The sequence below is a fragment of the Microcebus murinus genome, chromosome X (genome assembly GCF_040939455.1).
Source record: "Microcebus murinus isolate Inina chromosome X, M.murinus_Inina_mat1.0, whole genome shotgun sequence".
Lineage (NCBI taxonomy): Eukaryota > Metazoa > Chordata > Mammalia > Primates > Cheirogaleidae > Microcebus > Microcebus murinus.
In genome coordinates this window covers 14697708-14719178 of record NC_134136.1, presented here as the reverse complement: position 1 = coordinate 14719178, position 21471 = coordinate 14697708, and positions in this window count along the sequence as shown.

Genomic DNA, 21471 nt, shown 5'->3' with positions numbered 1-21471 from the left:
TTGGCATTCTACAAAAGAAAATCTCTTGAGAATAAGTTGAAATGTTGGAGTCCTGAAATCCTGAATGTGAATTGTTGAATTGAATTACAATATTGCTCCATCTATTTAAGTGTCATTTGTCCTATAATTTATTCACAAAAAATGGTAGCTGATTTTTATTCTTATGTGCTTATTTATTTTGAAGTTATTAAGGTCACCCACCAGAAACTGAAATGTGCATTCAGTCCAGTTAACTGTTTTGTACTCCATGATAATTAACAAAGAATTCTCATGTCAACACTTGGTTCAGTAATAAGCTATGGGCCATAAGTCAAAAAAGGAATAAAAGTTGATGCATGATCAGTGCATGAGAAAAAGGACAAGAGACAAGGTAGGCCATTGTAGTGGTGATCTCTGTTACTTTTTGTGAAGAAACTAGTAAGTGTATCAGTTGGTACATTGGAGGACATTCACAAAACAGGTAAGGAACATCTTTTTAACTTTATATCTCTAGACAAAGCTGCTGTGAGTGCACAAATAAGACCTGTTTATTTACTGATTGATTTAGCAGCAAATTGCTTTGTTGTTGTTGAGACAGGGTGTACCTCTATTGCCAGGGCTAGAGTGCAGTGGCATTGTCATATCTCACTGCAACCCCAAACTCTTTGGCTCAAGTGTTCCTCCTGCTTTAGCCTCACTAGTATATGGGACTACAGGCACATACCACTACACCTGTTAATCTTTCTATATTTTGCACAGACTAGGTTTTGCTATATTGCTCAGGCTGGTGTTGAACCCCTGGTTTCAAGTAATCCTCCCATCTGGGTCTATCAAAGTGCTGGGATTATAGGTGTGAGCCACTGTGCCCAGCCTATAGTAGCAAATTTTAAGAGACAGAAGTAGATTGGGACAGAGAAGACTTGCATTTAGGAACTGGTTCTATGTCTTACTGACTGGCAAGAGGCACTTAACATGTTTTGGCATCAGTCATGAAATGTATAAAATGGGAATAATAATAAAAGCTTCATTCTTTTCTTGTCATGAGGATTACAAATTTTTATACATAGAGAAATAATTCATAAATTTTAAAGCGGTCTAAAAGGTATAGAATTTCCTTTAAAATATCACTGGTTTGTCAAGTAATTTTAAATTACCTTACTATGCTAGTTTTTTTTTTATTTTTTAAGTTTTGTTTATTTCAGCATATTATGTGGGTACAAATGTTTAGGTTACGTATATTGCCCTTGCCCCATCCAAGTTAGAGCTTCAAGCGTGTCCATCCCCTAGACAATGTGCACCGCACCCATTGTGTGTGTATATAGCTATCCCTTTCTTCCCCCCTCATCTGCCCTACACCCAGTGAATGTTATTACTATATGTGCATTTAATTTTTGAACAGTTAATATCAATTTGATGGTGAGTGGTGGTTGTTTTTCCATTCTGGAGTTACTTCACTTAGTAGAATGGGCTCTAGCTCTATCCAGAATAATACAAGTGGTGCTAGATCACCATTGTTTTTTGTGGCTGAGTAGAACTTCATGGTATACATATACCATATTTTATTAATTCACTCATGTTAGTGATGGGCACTTGGGTTGCTTCCATATCTTTGCAATTGCGAATTGTGCTGCTACAAATATTTGAGTGCAGATGTCTTTTTTATAGAATGGCTTTTGTTCTTTTGGGTAGATGCCTAGTAATGGGATTGCTGGATCAAATGGTAGATCTACTTGTATCTCTTTGAGATATCTCCATATTGCTTTCCACAGAGGTTGTATTAGTTTGCAGTCCCATCAGCAGTGTATGAGTGTTCCTATCTCTCCACATCCATTGTTTTGTGACTTTTTTGGTAAAGGCCATTCTCACTGTGGACAAGTGATATCTCACTGTGGTTTTAATTTGGATTTCCCCCATAATTAGAGATGTTGAGCATTTTTTTCCATATGATTTGTTAGCCATTCATCTATCTTCTTTTGAAAAGTTTCTGTTCCTGTCCTAAAAGGCAAATTCTTGAACCTCACCCCAGACTTACTTAATCAGAAGTTCTGGAAGTAAAAAAAAAGACAGTCACTGAGTGGAGAAAGGGCAACATGAAAACTACATAGCATCTAGGAATTCAGAGAAAGGTAAGAAAGATGGATCTGGCCTCCCCCAAAATCCTCCTAGTGCTGTCCAGGTCTGCACCTGGGTAAAGGTTAACCCTACAAAATATCTTTCTTTAGAATTCTGAAGCTAGCCCTGTTTAGAGAAGTTAGAGAGATTACAGAGATTAGAAATTATAGTCTCTAATCTTATAATATTTTGAAGCATTTTGCCTCTACTGCTAAGTGTAGACATTTGGGGTTGTGTCATATTGAAAATTTATATTATTTTTACGAATACTTCCAAAGATGGCCCACATTTGAGTTATATTCTGAATTTTTATATCCAAGACATTTTAGAATATTTTCTTGTTTTCTTATATGAATGCACATTACATAGACATCAGCTCTTATACCCACAATGATAGATACCCCCATGATCCCCCCCCACTTTTCTGCCTGAAATACTCCTTTACAAACAAGCACTTTGTAGGTGTGCATAAAACAGAAACGTATTAGGTTGGTGCAAAAGTAACTGGTTTTAGCCTTGTTGAAATTTGCCATTTTATACTGGAATACATTCTCAAATAAATGTAGTTATGTTATACATCATTTTAATGCACATTTCTTATTTTATTTTTTTTGCTAATGACTTATTACTTGCTGTTTATTTTATATTCATTTTATACTATGGAAATGATGTTAGACAAAAAGCAAATTTGAGCGATTTTCTTAGTCAAGTTCAAAATGGGTTATAAAGCAACAGAGACAACTCGCAACATCAACAATGCATTTGGCCCAGGAGCTGCTAATGAAGATACAGTGCAGTGTTGGTTCCAGAAATTTTGCAAAGGAGATGAGAGGCTTGAAGATGGGAAGTGCAGTGGCTGGCCATTGGAAGTTGACAACAACCAATTCAAAGCAATCATCAAAGGTGATCCTCTCACAACTTACACAAGAAGTTGCTGAAGAACTCAACATCAATCATTCTATGGTAGTTCAGTATTTGAAGCAAATCGCAAAGGTGAAAAAGCTAGATAAGTGGGTGCCTCATGAGTTGACCGAAAGTCAAAAAATCATCGTTTTGAAGTGTTGTCTACTCTTCTTGTACGCACCAACAATGAACCTTTTCTCTATTGGACTGTGACGTGCGACAAAAAGTGGATTTATATGACAACCAGAGATGACCAGCTCAGTGGTTGGACTGAGAAGAAGCTCCAAAGCACTTCCCAAAGCCAAACTGGCATCAACAAAAGTCATGGTCACCATTTGGTGGTCTGCTCCTGATCTGATCCACTACAGCTTTCTGAATCCCAGTGAAACCATTACATCTGAGAAGCATGGTCAGCAAATCAATGAGATTCACCAAAAACTTCAACATCTGAAACTGGCATTGGTCAACATAAAGGGCCCAATTCTCCACAACACCTGACTGCACATCACACAACCAACACTTCAAAAGTTTAATGAATTAAGCTACTAAGTTTTGCCTCATCCACCATATTCACCTGTACTCTAGCCAACTAACTACCACTTTTTCAAGCATCTCAACAACTTTTTGCAGGGAAAATGCTTCCACAACCCACAGGATGCAGAAAATGCTTTCCAAGAGTTCATCAAATCCTGAAGCATAGATTTTTATGCTACAGGAATAAACAAACTTATTTCTCATTGGCAACAATATATTGATTGCAATGGTTCCTATTTTAATTAATAAAAATGTGTTTTAACCTAGTTATAATAATTTAAAATTCATGGGTAGAAAACCACAATTACTTTTACACCAACTTTATAATAAATTTCACTCCTTCCATTACCTGTGAGACACCAAGTGCTTTGGGACACTATATAGTTGATTCTTTTAATCATTTGCATCAAGATGGTTTTGTTTAGTGCCATCTATGTGAATTTCAGTTTTCTTAGTAGCACTAAATTTTCAGTAACATATTTGTAAAACAGAAAGGATTTTTAAGAAGAAACCCCCCAAAACTTTGTAATTTTAAATTTTGAGGTGGGAGTATGTGAGAAATTCATATGGTAACCTATTTGTTTAGTATAGTGAAGAGCTCAACCTTCAATACAGGGGATTATATTTATATCCTACTTCTCTTATTTTCTAAGATGAAGAAAGTGTTTTATGGAACTGATACTCTGAAGAGTTCTTTGTTATTTTAGTAGTCTAGTATGGAACATAATATTTCAATACACTTTTTTCTTTAGATGTGGTTAGTTTTTGAATAACTTCACTATTCTTGCCAAGAGTCTGTTGCATGGGACCAAATATGTAGGAGAAGATGCTTTCTTTTACTTTGAAACTCACATATGTTTTCTACTTGTTTTAAAGATGAATCTAGTAGCATTGCCTTGGCTTGCCTTATCTCATTAGTTTAATATGCATGTGCTTAATATATAGTTATCATAAATGGTTAAAAATGGAAATCCACTTTATCCTTCTACAGTGGGAATATTAGGTGAGATTGGAGGTAGAAAGGTACTTTCTTACAAACAACAAATATGTCCAATATATTGTCAAGACCCTGAGGTTTGTGCTTAAAACAAAGAGATGCTGTAATGAAAAACAGGCATGAAAAGCTCTCATTCTCCACAGTTTAAGATTCTGACCAAGATATTGAATATAAACAGATATACTCTAGTAGAGATAGCCCACTTTAAAAAATTCAATCAAAAAACATTTAGGATTAATGTTTCATAAATTATCTTTGCCTATGAAGTAGTAGTTCTCAACCTTTACCTCCCATCCCAATATATCAGAAGAACGTGATTCATTCCTAACAGTAACACTGGCTTATTAGAGCAATTATTAGAGGGTTAGGGGGAGCAGGTAGTGTTATGTACTTCCAAGGACAGGGACAGATTAGAATCCAAGAGAGATTGTATAGTTAAGTCCCCCATGTCATATGCTCCTCATCCTGACAATAATTTTTATAAAGCAATGCAAATCTGCTTCCATCATTTGATGACACAGATGTTATTGAGCTCTACCTCTGAGAAGGATACCAGTGACATAGGTGTTTGAGCAGACCTAACGATTTCATATCCATGGCTTTTATGAATATTTTTAGGAAATCATCAGATGGGAGTTTATCACTTTCTCTAGATTTACATTATCTATAGACTGATTGCCCAAAATATTTAAAATGAATAAAATAATATGTGTGCCATATGTATAGCTCTATGCTTTCCTTAGCACTGTCAATAAAACTCCTAAAAGTGAACTAATTAAAGATTTCAAAAGACATTGATGATTTGGTTATTAGATTATTTTACTAAATAAAAATTTTATCTTGAAATTAGAATGATCTTTTAACTGTCTCTATGCCTCTATAATCTCTCTCCACTTCAATTCATCCTCCTGGAATAATTTTTCTCCAATATTGCTTTCATTAGATGTTCCTCAGTTGTCTGTACCAACTTCTGCTATCTATTAGATCAAGTCCAATCTCTTCATCTTGATGATTAAAGACAATTTGGCTGTGCCATAACAACATTATTTTACCAGACACGATGTTTTCTTATGAGTTCCTCTGTTATCAGTTCTGCCAACTCCCTGTTCCATGCCCACAGTGCAGATCAATCCTTCTTGTGCCTTTGCTAAGACTGTGTGTTGTCCTTCTGTGGAAAGACAAAAGCTCTCTGCCTAGTCAGGTCTTACCCAGAGGCCTGTAGACCATAGCATATGGGCATTACAAAGCTTCTTAGAATTTATTTCTGCACCCTCATTGTACTGAGACCCAGAGAAGTAAATTGACTTGCTCAAAGTCCTGCATTTAATATGTTTTAGAATCCAGAGTCTGTGTTTCCTGACATCCAGTCTAGTGCTTTTTCACTGCACTTTATTTTCTTAAAACTCACGCTAAATCTCATCTCTTTACCCAGCATAAACTGATTGCTTCTGTGAATTCTTATTGTATTTATAATTACTATATCATATTGTACTTATAAATAACATAGAATTTGGGATTTGTGTGAAACTAACATGTTTTGAAGTTTTGAGGGATCAAAATTATTTGTAGATGTTTGAGACTTCACTGGTGAGGTAAGTCTTAAGTGAAAGTATCAAAAAGAACATGGTGCTTGTACACAAACAAGGCAAGGCAGGGAAAATGTGAGGACTATCACCTAGCTGGAGAAGAGGGTTAAATTTATGTAATAAAATAAAAAATAAGGGATACAGACAGAGTGGTGATAAATTGTGGAGATCTTATAAAAAGTTTTGGCAGGTCAGCATTGCTCAATTGCCTGTGTGTTTTGTAGTCCTCAAAGTGTATCTGGTTATTATTAATCACAGAGATGCTTAATCTTTAAAGTACACCTGGAAGCCTAGCCCCTGTTTCTAACAGAGAAAGAAAGAAATGCAGTTTTCTTTTAGTTATTTCACTTCATATTTTTTCAGTCTCTTGTTGTGTACTATTAAAACTCTATGCAATTTATTGAGTTTCTTTCTGGTATCTCCAGAGATAGCATCATTGCATCCAATTCATTCAACTCTAAAACTTCTTGGTAAAGGACAGATGTTATCAGTTCTCCTAGGTTAGCAAGGTTGAATCGTATAAATAGCAAGATAAGTGAACACTGCACAATACTGACGAGTCTCAATTATTTTAATTTTGAGTACTACACTCATAAAACAATACCAATAATAAACAACATTAACAATAAAGGGGTGATTCATTATGGGTGATATTAAATTTAGAGTGGCCATCACAATATTAAAAGCATCTGTCATAAAATTTATGAAAAGTTGAGACCATCTTCTGGAAACAGAGACATAAAAGATGGAAAGAATTTCTGATTGAAATATCTGATTGCACTTTGAATCACTAATATAAAATAACTTTTAAATGATTACCAGAAAGGATCACAGTGTGTACTTTTCCTAATTCCAGAGTCTTCCAGAAACAATTAATATGGTAGTTTGAAGCAACATTGATGGCCCTATTAGACAATACAGGCATAGCCATGTAAAGGGAAGGGGACGTGTAAATCAACATATAATAAACATTGCTCAGGGATCTCTGCAATTTTTCGAAGTTATTTTCTTATATCCTCAAACTTTCTTGGTTGTGTCTTTGTCTTTTCCATCTCAAGTTATTCTTTTCATTAATCAAGGGCCAAGGTTTTGTCTTCTACCTGTCTGGAAGTTGAGCTGCAACAACAGGATAAAAAGAAACTAAGGGGTTAAAAGTGGTAATAAAAGAAAAATATATTTTGATTTTTAGAGTACTTTAAATAGATTATTTAGTAGAAAATATTGGATATCATGATCTTGAAAGCTTCAAACCATTGCCTAAGAAACTACCATGATCATCTTACAATCATGTTTTAGAACATGAAGATGGAACCACAGTAAAGCTCATTTAGTAAACTAGATGTCTGTTAATAGTAGGTTACTATAATGTTTACTATATTTTATACCTATAATTACATGTTATTTTCAATATATAAAATTAACTCTAAGTATTTTATAGGCTCTGATTCTTTACCACCTGGTAGCTGAGTGATTGTAAAAAGGATACCTGACTACACTATGCCTCCGTTTCCGTATCTGAAAAATAGGTATAATAATGTAATTTCATAGAGTTGTTTGGGTTAAATGAGATAATAAATGTAACATACAAGTGCATGTCAGATAGTAAGTGCTCACTAAATGTTATTAAATGGCTGCCTGAAGATTCACCCTGATTTTTATGCGTATTTATGTATTTTTTATTTCAACATTGATATCGTCCCAATCTTTTGTTATATCACATCATATTCTATTTACAAACTATATTCAAGAGTAGAGTGAAACAGTAAAAGTGATCATACTGAGAATTGATTTTTTCTGAACTTCTGCTTGAAGTTCTTACAATTAGAAATCTTAGTCATGTTTTTCTGGTTCAGAGTCTTATACAACTACCTAGAAATGGTCTTTTCAGGGCCTATAACAAAACATTGCTTGCTTATTATTTATCACTATGTAGTCAACTTGGGTGAACTGTGCTGTTTGGCTGTAACAGTGTTCATTGGTGGTATATCTTTTATGGGATGTCATGTTGTTCCCACTTTACTTTCCATTTCACTAGCCACCTTTTTAATCAGGAAGTACCAAATTGGCAAGTATGAACAAATACAGATTGATTCCAACTTACAAAAAAGTTGTACTCCAGAAATCTGTTTATAATTCAGTTATTTGTAGCAAAAGTTATTTTCTTATTAAAATTACTGTAAAAATTCAGGTGGCTCTGGTCCCCATTATAACCCCAAAGCAGAGGAATTTATTTATCTGTGGGGTGTGTGTGTGCGCATGCATGTACACTCAGGTGTGTGTGTTTCATAGGTTTTCCATAAGAGGCTAAAAAGGAGGTGGTGGGGATAGACTGTAGACTGGGAAGCTAAGATTCCAGAGCACAAAATGAGGTAGGTCGGTTGGCTCAGAACGGCTTGGTTACTTTCTGAATTGAGCAAGAATATTAGAAACATAGAGAGACCTTAGCATAGGAAAGAGAGGAGAGAATAGGGAATAAGTGAGGGTTTGTTAACATAGAGTAATTATGATTTTGGTATTTGCAACTTTGAAAATTCTGAGTCTGCTATCATGTGCGTGCATGCATGTGTGCCTGCCTATGGCAGGTCAGAAAATGCAAAGAATAATGTAGAAAATATTGGACATAGACTAGCCAGAATATATTGAGATTTAATGATATGACAAAAATAATTATTTCTCAATTTCCCTCTTTCACTACACAACATTATTTCCTTTGCCTTCACCTCCAATATACTGCCTTGTTACTATTACACTCTTATCCCCATTCTTCATTTAATTGAGGAACTCTACTACATTGGATCAACAATCTCTAACCAATAAACATTCTACTTAATGAATCCAGGTATTTTTAGAAGGGGATTTGTTGAAATAACTCATGAGAAGCAAAATCTGGACTTTCGTAATATGCTTATTTAATAAATTTATATTTGTTACCTTTGATACCCAATACATCCAAATTCAGACTGAAAAGCTTTGAAAATACAGTCTACTACTTGTCCCTTTAAGTATAGAAAAGGGAATATTCACACAGCTGCCTAAATTTATTTCAAACCTGAAAAACATGATAAATTACACATATCTTGCAGCTGTATGTCATTGCAGAAAACAGTTCTGGGAATTACAGTTCTAGTAAAATCTTCCTTTGCGGAATAAAAAGCCTCCTTAGTTAATTATTTAAGATTTATGATGTTGAGTAACAGTATTAAAATTCTCCTAATTTATTCTTTACCAGTTTTTGAACTTAAGTTGACTTGGTCTGGTTTTCTTTCTCTACCTACCCAAATATAATGCATCATTAATCCTGTTACTATATTTGAGGGGGCTGGGCCAAGGAACCTTAAGCCATTGATATGATTCTGAAATTCCTATAGAGAGAAGGTCACGGGCACTGATTTTGTACAATAGGGACAGGAACAAAAATGGGCTTTACTTTGAGCTTGGGGCATCTGGTTCTCATTTGGATTGCTCAACTAGGCCTTTGCAGGTTTGTTATTAGCTCAGAAAAGTACACATTGATTAGATACAAGAAGTCTGGATTCATTTTGAGACCTTGATCTTTTGTCAGATAAACAATTATTTTCTCCCAAATTATTCCAAGAACAATGGACAGGTCACATTATTAGCAGGAGGAAGTTTTTGGGTTGCTTAATATGTTTTTATTCAATTTGAGATCTCTGACTAATTCATATTAAAAATGATTCCAACTCAGCTTACTCTATCTCAATTGAACACTTTCAGGACCCTGTTATATCTAACAAGGAGACCTTGGGAATTCCAAGTGTGGCCGGGGTGGAGCATGCTAGGGGCTTTTGCAGGGGCCCAAGAATGAGGTCAGGACTTTCCCCCAGGGGGAGGGCAGGGCGAGAACGGGTGGGGTGAGGGGCTGACGATGCAGTGCAGCAGGGGCATCAGTGCTGCATCCGTCGCCCTGCACTGGGCTGGAACTGTGGTCTCCTGGGAACCGAAATTGCTAAAGGAAAATAGCTGGAAACCATGGAAGCACTCTAGTATTACGAAGAAATATGATCGAACTGATATTAGTGACTTTTTGGGAAGGTTTGGTGCACAGACAGCCCTAGTAAAGTAGTTTAACAATTAACAGACCTTGAGAAAGTTGACTGTATCTTTGGATAGGAGATGGTTTTGCGGTATCTTAGAGTGAAAATTCCTAGAAAACATATCTTTTGCTGTAAGAAAACACAGAGTACTCCTTTTTCATAGCAATGAAAAAACTGTTTATATGTAAATATATTTAATTAATACACTATTCTTATGACTTGCATACTAAAAGCCCCGACTTAAGCATTATAGAAGATGTCTATGTGACAAAAACACTTTTACCCCTTTAATGTTTTGAAAAAAAAAAAAACACCAAGTAAAAATAAAAATGAAGCTTTTAAAAAAAACCCATATGGCAGGATATTGCTTTATCTGGTGTATGTGGGTATGATATTTACATGACTAAAGGTTGAGCTTTAAGAAGATTTATTTTGATTAATGATAAGCAGAATTATTAAACTAATTCATGTATTCCCATGGCTATATGAGCAGGAATAAAAATGATATACTGGGTAGACTTTAAAATGAAAGTGCAATGACTTTTGACAACTTCAGCCAATCTTTTTGAAGACATATTGCAACTTTAGCTTCTCCTGAACTAAGGCTTATCTGTAGGCTTCCTCAAATATTCAAGGAACTTATAAACGAAAGCACTTTTGCCAGCTAATTTTTAAAAGCAATTATTACAGGTTGTAAATTAACAGAATTTTGGTGCAAAAAGCAGAACATGTTTGATTGGCACATTTAGGCACTTGTTGCTGGGAATGCCTATATAACTGCATATTTATTAAACTATAGTTGTAGTAGACTCTCTATATGAAATTGTCATTCTCCTTGGTGTCATTACTGAATTATCCTTGTTATTTAAAAAATCTGCCATAAATCAGAAATGGCTACTGCTTTGAATGACCCTAATGCAATTCTTCTCAAGTATATTGGAATCTGTGAAGGACTTAAATTAATTAAATCATTAAGTATATTTTATTTATAAATAAAAACCAGTTCCGCAGTTTAAGAAAGGTAGACTATTAATTTTGCCTCTTTAATATGGAATTATATTATTTCTGCAGAATTTGAATAACTTTTGGACAACTTATTAAATGACACTGGGCTCTTAGGAACATAGTTCTAATACCACTATCCACGGAAGTCAATATTAACCTTTACAAAAAGAAAGATATTTTCAGGAGTTAGAACCTAATTTAGTTACTTCTGAAAAGTTTAACACAGAATGTTAACCCACACACATTAATTTCCAACTACTTTAAATACATTGGGGATATGTTATTACCTGAACATCTAAAAGTTTGTAACCATTCTGGAAACTAAGTGAGATGCCATTTCATTTGTCTTCATATAGCTTTTATCCCCCACTGGCCATTCATTTTATATTAAGATAAGTAGACTATGACCTTTGTCGAGGGCAGCAACTATGCTTTTCACTTAGTCTCTATATTTTTTGAGCTTACTACACTGTTTAATTATTAAATGCCTATGGAAGGAATGAATGAAGATGGTGTAAATGGATTGAATATGTATTCTGATGTTGAGTTGGTTGTTTTGGTTCACTTATGGTTGGTAGAAAATTTTGTTTCTTTTAAAGCGAGCATCTCTCACTTCTTAAATTGTTTAAATGGGAAAGTACCCCTGTTCTCTCCATTATGGTCATCTGTGACTGGCGTGTGGACATGGTGGTGATAAACCCAGAATATATGGAAATACCAAAGCTCTAAAGGAAGGCAATCATCCATTCTTCCAGAAAATGCTTTGTTAGTGAAGACATGCAAAATACATTTTTCCCAAGCTATTAATAAAGTTATTGTGAAGTTCTACCCATTTCCAATGACAATGATGATAGTGGTTGCAGATATTTCCATTATATAGTCATGGTCAGAAAGTTGTAATATATGTACCCAGGGCATAGTATTTATGTGACTAGATATTCTATTCAGAGTTAATTTCTATTATCATATTTTGGGGGAATCAATACCTTCTACTTGAAAAATTTGATCGTTTTTCAGGTGAAAGTAGTCTACTTTGCAGGTAGTTTTCATCTAAACACAACATAATATTGTATACACAACCAGTTAGAAAATATAGCTCTTAGACATAATGATTTGAAGTACAAAATGATAGCTACATTCCTTAAAACTAATAATCTAAAACTTATTATAATTATATTTTCATTCAACCAGAAATGCCAAAGCCGTAAAATAAAATGTATTTTAAATGCTTTCATACTACTGCAAAGATTCATTTTAAAGAAACATCTGGGGAAAATATCTCCTTTTTCTAATGTTAAGGTTTTTATCTGAGCAATATTATTTTTATTACTTGTTATTGGCCAACATTATCCTTAAGTTTACATAAGAAGAAGCTGTAAAAACCACACTAGGTATTTACAACTGTTTCCAGGGAAGTGTGGTCTCTTGGGAACATCACAAAATTATTGTCTATTAAAGTAAAAACATTAAGGGGATACCAATTTTGTACTTTCATTTTGGCTATAAGAATCTGTGCCTCATTCTAAATATACAGTCACATTCAATTATATATTCTAGTGGAAAACAAAGCAATTATTTCAAGTTGCACATTTATGCACACAGACACTACAATCCAAATTAAATATATTTGTTTACCATGACTAATGAAGTATAACAAGGCTAAAATTCAATGCACAAAAACTTAATTATGCCTCAATGACAACACATCAATAAAGTTTCATCAAAAAGAATATTGCTGTTGTCAAAAATAGTTTATCAAATACTTAGCAATTTTAGTTTGTGCATGTAATTCAGAATGCTAGAGAAAACATTTAATAAAAATCATCAAAAATATAATTTTGGTTATTTTGGGGAAAAATAAAATAAAAAGTAAACATTAAGTCAAAAGTTGCAAGGGTTTGGAGTTCTTTGCTCCCTAATATTGTGTCACCAAAGTAACTCAAATTCTATTTAAATAAGAGATTAGAATAGCATGGCTATTTCAGACAGCCTTCTTCATGAGATTTTTGAGAGATGGTTGTTTTTAAATGGCTTTACCTGTGGCACTTAAGGTTCATTTGACTTTATTCTCTCTCTGCTCATAAGGGGAAAGAGTCAACACCAGGCCATGATGGGCAAGAGGAGGCAGGTAAAACATTTCTAGGTTGTCTGTGACTAGGTTTACATTTATCAGCTATTCAACCCTTGATAGAGTAGTAGGCCAGTCAGCCACAGTGCAATCAAGGGAATTTTGCTATTTGCCAGTTATACAGCAGATGAATTTTTCAAATGGAAAACCATATTTCTGGCTTTAGGGATAAAAGAAGAAGTACTACTGGACACTTTATCTCCTCTCTTCCATGGTTTGCATATCCAAGTAAGTAAAAAAAGAATTTTTAGATTCTGTTCAATTATGACCTAACACTCTGAATTATAGGGAATGGAGAAGAAATTTAGAATCTACATTTATATAAACTTACCTTTAAAAAATGATTCACAGCACCTGATGATATGGCAAACTTCACAACATCTGGTGGTTCAGCTTCTACTATAATATCAAAACTAGGGAGCAGGATATTGGGATTGGCATGAAAGTTTAAAGTGGCAGGACCCTTGAAAGCAACGGGATTCTGGACCTTAGAGAAATCTTTAAAAAATCCAGATTCCTTGGCATTAAGGACATTCTTGGACCCACTGGCATGCTTAAAGCTAGCAGAGGCCATGGAGTGAGCAAGGTTTTTGACGTCAGCACCAAATTTGTGGTCATCAAAAATTGTATAATTTCCACCGAGCTTAGAAGGATCAGAAATTTTAGAGGTGGTCAAATTGTCAGGAGTAGAAGTGTAGTTAATTCCAGCAGCAAAAATGGTGGAGTTTACATAAACAATATTAGGAATAGATAAACTGGGATGGAATTCCAATTCAAGCTCAGGGAAATTATTAATATTGTTGGCACTAGTGAAATTATGAGCATTATGAGTATTTATGACATCATAATTGGGGTTGATGACAAAGGTGTAGACAAAGAAATGAGTAAATCTAAGGGCACGGTTAATGTCTGAGGCATAGATGGTAAAAGCAGTATAGCTAGGGCTAATGGTACCATTACAAGTAGTGGTGGTGTTGGTGTCAGTGACATTGACAATGTTATCTGTAAAACTGGGTCTGCCAACATACCTGTTTCTGGCAATATATTTTGGGTTGACTAAAAAGCTAGTACCTACTGAATGGGTAAATCCTGGGACATAGTCAAGGTCTGTGTCATAGTTTGGGGCAGCTACATAGTTGTGGCCAGCAGCACTGATGGGTCCTGTATCATAGTTGGAGTCAGTATCATTGTTAGGACTAATAGCATTGCTGTGAGTAGTAGCATTATTGGGCCTGACATTATATTTAGAGGCAGGGTATTTTGGGGGACCAGTGCCATTGTTGCTGGGACCAAGTCTGTTGGGACTCATTCTAATCTTTTGGGGGCCAGGGCCAATGTTGGGGCAAATGTCATTGCCTGGTATAGTGGCATTTCTAGGGCCAACACAGTTGTTGGAACCAGAAGTATAGTCCAGGCCAGTTCCATTTGGGGGCCCAGAGATGTAATTTGGATTAGTGTCATTGTTGGAGTCAGTAGTACTCTCCTGATCAACACCACTGTCCAGGCCAGAAGCAGTGTCTGAATTGTTGGTGTGTGTGTCCTCTGCAGGACCAGTGCTATACTTGGAGTTAGTGTCATTGTTGGAGGCATTATCAATGTTAGGGTCAGATTCGCTGTTGGGATCAGTTCCATTGTTAGGGTCACCAGCACTGTTGGAATCAGCTCCATCTGTAGGGCCAGCATCGTCACTGGGATCAGACCCATTGTTGGTATCAGAATCATTTTCAGCATCGCTGTCTTTGGGATCAGTGTCATCAGGGTCAGACTTATCTTCAGGATCTTTCTTATCTTTGGTGTCTTCATCTTCAAAGTCTGTTTCATCATCAGCATCTGTCTCATTTTCAGAGTCTGTTTCATCTTCATGGTCTGTCTTATCTTTGAAAAGAGGCTTGTCTTTGGCATTGGCCTTATCTTTGAGGTTTCCAGCACTGACCGGTTTAGCCTCATTTTTAGGATTGGCCTCATTTTTGGGTTTGAAAGGCAGATTGAACTTGCTCTCACTTCCAAGGTTAGCAACATTGCTGGTGCTGATGACATTATATAGGCCAGGAATATTATGGCAGCCCATGGTATTTTGGGGGTTCATGGGAAAGGTACAGGTAATAGTAGAGCCTATGAGGGTTTGGAGGGCTGAGCAATTTTCACAATGTAAATAAGAAGTTGAATCCAAGGAATATTTAGAAACTTCCTGATGTAAAGGACAGCGGATGCCCACAGGATGCTTAGGACCCAAGGATTGAGATAATGGGCTGTTTTGAGAAATCTTGTGGTGTCTAACAGATTTGGGGCTCAAAGAATATTTAGAATCCAAAAGTATTTGGAAATGTAAAGGACAGTCAGGGTCTGAATCATCATCAGAATTCATGAGGCATTTATGAAAAGGAGAGTTATTGATTTCCATCAAATATTTGGAACATATTTGGGTTCCCATTTCCAAAGAATTTGGGCTATTTCTGTGAATCTTGGAGTGTACAACAGACACAGGGCTTGTGGAAGTTGGGTCATAGTCAGGTGCTGAAATATCAGAGGTGTAATCCTCAGCACTTAGGAGATGAATTGGATCCATTTGACACCTAGGACTCTGAAAACTTTGTGTGTATATGTAATCCTTACAATGGCTCTTATAGACAGAAATTTTGTGGTTAGCATTTCTGTTAGACTTGTTATACATTAATGTGTTTGGGTCTAGAGAGAGGTTGTGGCTGCACTTTTCCAATTTTTGCCATGATTCTTGCTTGTCACTGAGTGTTGGAGACAGTTCTTTGAATCTCATAATCTTGTCATCATTCAGGTACCTCATAAGTTGAATTGTCGAAACTGCTAGAGAAAGAAGAGTAAAATATGAGCAAGAATAACCAAAAAGATAATGAAGTCTGACTTTGACACTAACATTATCACGTAAATCTGTATAAAGGAAAAATATTATTTCCTCCAATAGATTATTGGAAGTGTCGTTTGATAGTTCAGGAGTAGGCCATGACCCTAAATTTTCTACTCAAGTATCATCTTGAGCTTTTTGAGACATACAAAATTAAACATGGCCATTTATCTCAGATGTTTATGCTCTTCAGATTCAGAGAGCTTTCTCTTTATAAGAGAATTCATTACATAGGAATTAATTGGAATAATGTGGCCAAAATAAGATAGTTGCTTTACATAGCTTTAATACTATAGATTTATATTACTTTTTCATTTTGCCTCTTGAAATACTAACAACTTATTCTTTCAAGGAATATAATCCCTATGATTTATAAATCTTCATGTTTGGAGACAAAAATTTCCTTGGGCATGAAATGTCAAAATTATGAAGTTTTTGAAATTAAATTTAGTAAAAGGAATCAATTTCCATAGCTATCAAGAACTCACTGGTACATGATTCTGGAATTTAGGTATTTAGCAATAGCTTAGCTTTGAAATTCAACTAAAAAGTTCAGTTAATATTACTGTGGGATAATGTTGTTTTCCAGGTAAATAGATAAAAATAAAATAAAAATCAACATGACAATTTTAAAAACAAAAGAACCATTCCTCCAAGGTCTTAATAACATTTTTCCAGGTTTGGCATCAAACACAAAAATCATATGTGGGAAGGTGTCTAAGAATGTTGGATGGTGGTTTCTACTTAGAAATTGATAGTGATTTTTTATAGAAAACAATATATGCTATCTCATCAAATTTCCATTAAGGGCAACAATAGTTCTTAAGAGAAAATTTTAATGGCACATTGCTAATAATTCAGGCATTTATAAGAGATAAAACTTTAAATAGGTTTACTCTGAAATGTATTTAATAGGGTAGGCTATATATGTCTTTACCTACAATGAATTTTTTTAACCATATAGCCCTCATAGATTATTTCTACAAAAAGTAGCACATATTCTTATAAGTATGTGAAGTCATTATGTTGCCTCTGATAACAGCATGAAATGATGTTCACATAATGGAGAAGACGTGATCTTGTTAGTCTATATTTCTATTCTTTATAATAAATACTAGAAGCACAGCTATAACATTTCTATCCCAAGCCAAGTGCTGAAAAATACTGAAGGTAGTAATTATCCTTTCTCTTTAATGGCTTTGGTCCTCAATAACATGTATTATATACTTTACTCATATAGTGCTATTATTATAAAACAGTGACAAAGGCTTATAGCCTTTTAGAAACACAGAAGAGTTATACAATTTGGCTATTTGTTACTCTATTTCACATTCAAGATTACAGTGGGATGTACTAAAACAATTATAAGAAATCTAGCTGGAAAGCAAATTGGAAGTGTATGGATATTGAAGGTATACAGGGCTCTTAAACACAATGAAAGAAAATACTGTTTGAAAAAGTGCATATGAAGTATATGAGTTAATATTGGTTAATTGGTTAATACTTTATCTTGTGAGCAGGAGTGAGACACAACACTAGGAATGAGATAGCAGTACTCAGGTTGCCCTTTAGAGACAGAGTACCTAAATGATAGCCAAGAGAGTATCTCTCATTCAATAAACCTGAAAATCAACTCATATAATAAGTCAAAAATGTATTTAATATACATAACAGACTAAATATCATAGCTTAGCCTAGCCTAATTTAAACATACTTAGAACACTTACATTGGGCAAAGTCATCTAATACAAAGGCTATTTTATAATAAAGTGTTAAACAGCTCATGCAATTTATTGAATACTGTATCAAAAGTAAAAAACAGAATGGTTGTATAGGTACTCAAAGTACAGTTTCTACTGAATGCATATCACTGTTGTACCATTGTAAAGTAAACACCTTATAAGTTGAACCACTGTAAGTTGGAAATCATCTGTATATGACTTATTTGAGAGAGAAATTAAAAGAAGCATCATAAAGATGCTCGATGAGGTCAGGAAAACAATGCATGAACAAAGTTATAATTTCTTTTTAAATTTCTTTTTTATTTCAGCATAAAAAAGTATCAAACAGAAATTAAAGAGTTGAAGAATGCAATAACTGAAATTAAAACAAATTACTGAAGAGGTTCAGTAGCAGACTAGATGAAGCAAAAGAAAGGATTAGTGTCCTAGAGGATAGGTCATTGCAAATTATCCTGTCAAAGGAGCAAAAGGAAAAAGAATGAAGAATAATAAAGAAAGCTTAAGGATCTTATAGAGTGCCATCAAGTACATTAATATATACATTTTGGTAATTTCAGGAGGAGAACTAAGAGAGAAAGGGAAATAAAGCTTACTGGAAAAAATAATGGATAAAAAGGTCCCAAATCTAGAGAAGGCAATAGACATCTAGATTCAGGAAGACCCACAAACCTCAAATAAGATAAATTCAAAGAAATCCACACCAAGATGTTATAATCAAATTGGCAAATCAGAGACACAGAATTTTGAAAGCAGCAAGAGAAAAATGGTTGGCCTTGCAAAAGGAAACCACCATACAACTGTTAGCAAATTTCTTGGTAGAAACATTGAATGCCAGAAGGGGGTGGATTGATATATTAGAAGTGCCCAGAGAGGGAAAAAAAGAGACATAAACATTTTTCCTGACAAAGAAAAGCTTAGTGAGTTCATCCACACTAGAACTGCCTTACGGGAAATGCTAAAGGGAATTCTTCAAGTTGAAATTAAAGGATACTAATTTCAAAACCATGAAATTATAAAACTCAATGGTAAAGGTAATATATAAAAAATGTAGAATACTGTAAACATGGTGGTTAAATCACTTTTAGTTACAGCATAAACAAGAAAAGTCAAATTTTTCCAAGATGGGTGACTAGACACTCAACTAGACACTCACAGGACACTCAACTCCTCCACAAAGAAGAATGAAAATATTCAGTAGATAGATAATCACACTTCAAATATAACATCTAAGAGAGGATCCTGAAATTCAGCAAAGAAGTGATAGGAAACACGTGAGGAACTAAAAGAGAAAGAGATGATGCAGACAGCCTGACCAGGATAGGCTTGGAGCTTGGAGAGGCTCCCTGTGTGGCAAAAGGGTAAGTGGGAGATACCTCCCATTCCACATTCTCATTGCAGATACTTGTAATTGTAACCATGGAAGATTCCATCAACACTTGTGGGTCCTGAGACTGGCATAGGGAGCTCCTCAGAGTCCATACAATAGCAATGCTTCAGAGAGTAAGCTCATCCTGGGTCCCAAACACCCCCTGAGTCTTATGCAGCTGCAGCATGCAGCATCTTGAGAGCTCAGCCCCACCAGACTACATTATGCCTCAAGGCCCAATAGCCCCTGCATCGCCACATACCTAGTGCCTCACTGACATCCCTCTGAGTCCACTCAAAGAACTGCAGTGGTGAGATACAAGTCAGACCCAGTAGTGCAAGAGGGTCCCCATCATTGTAGCCCACACAGCATCCTACATGCTGGTGAAAGGGTGGTGCAGTCCACTGGAAATGCTGTGTCTAGGACAAAGGGAGCATAAGTGTGTGCTCTCCAGAGTTTACAACCTGCCTGCCTGAAGCAGCTACTATAGAAAGCAACCCTACAGCCCCAGTAGCAGGGCTGCCAAGAACCCAACCACACATGCCACCTGGGGGCTGGGGACTAGCCTATCTATTCCACCAAAGCAACTGCTAACACTAGCAAGTGCTGCCTAGAAACCCAAAGGTTTTCTTGCCACTGGTACTCCCATTGACCATACCATGCTTACTATTAAGGAGCACAAGGATTCACCCACATGCCCAGCCAACCACTAACACTACCAATACCTGAGCAAGCCACCTGGAGGCCTAAGAATTGGCCTGTTTGAACCTGCTAACACTGTTGCCCATGTACACTGCCTGAGGGCCCAAGGACTGGAATGCTTGATCAGCTGCTGCCACAAATGAGGCCCAAGGATTGGCCTACCTGGCATTTTACCCCCAGTAAAATTTCATCACAATCTCTACTAACAACTGCAGCCTAAGCCACTAAGAAAATCATACATAACCCTGACATTGTTTATAGCCAAAGAAATCACACAAAGACAACACTAATGCCTACATCCAGAATCAGAGCTAAAGTGCACTACTCAGCCAACACCATGGATACATCTACAGGAAAAAGTCTGCCCCTCCAAAAGCCAATATAAAAATTAGAATAAGTGAATCTTAGACCTGATGTGCAAATATCAATGAAAGGACAAAAAACATGAAAAATAAAGAAATATGACATTTCCAGAAAAACATAATTCTCCAAGAGATTGCAATGAAAAATAAATTTAGGAAATGCCAGAAAGAAGAATTCAAATGTGTGATGTTAAAGATTCAGTGAGGTACAAGATAAAACAGATAAACAATACAAAGAAATCAGACAAACAATTCAGTATATGAGTGAGAAATTCATCAAAGAGATATTATAAAAGAAAACCAAACAGAAATACTATAACTAAAGAATTTGGAGATACCTCAAACAGCTAAAAATAGAAATACCATTTGACCCAGCAATAGCATTGTTGGGCATCTACCCAAAAGAGCATAAGATATTCTATTATAAAGACATCTGTACCTGAATGTTTATGGCAGCACAATTCACTATTGCAAGATCATGGAAACAACCCAAGTTCCCATCAATTCATGAGTGGATAATTAAAATTTGGTATATGTCACAATGAAATATTACTCAATTCTAAGAAATGAACAGTGAGCTAGCACCGTTTATCCTATCCTGGATTAAGCTTAAGCCTGTTATCCAAAGCAAGGTGACACAAGATCAAGAAAATGGGCTCCACATCTACTCACCATCAAATTGGTACTGACTGATTAAAACTATGGTGCTCAAATGGTATTAATGTTCACCAGGGATTTGGGGGGGAGACCCACATCTTAGGGTTGTGGTGAGCATTGTGTGTGAGGGGAAGGGAATACCTCTAACCCTTCTTAGGGAGAGGCAAAGATATAAAATATAACCAAAATGTCAAAAAAAAAAAACAAAAAAAAAAAAACAAAAGAACTTTTATCAGGTGGTGGGCAGGTGGGAGGGGCCATATGTACTCTGCCTTTCCTTTCAAGAAACAGAGAGGTTCACAGATTCCGAGATACCTGGAAGCCTTCCTAGAAAACATCTGTACCAGAGCCATGAGAGCCCTCCCTTGATAGCAGCCTCTGATAAGCGAACCACTGAGTTCACATATTCCTTCAGGGCAAAACCCTGAAAACTCCTGTTTCTGTCATTAATATAGCAATATTGGG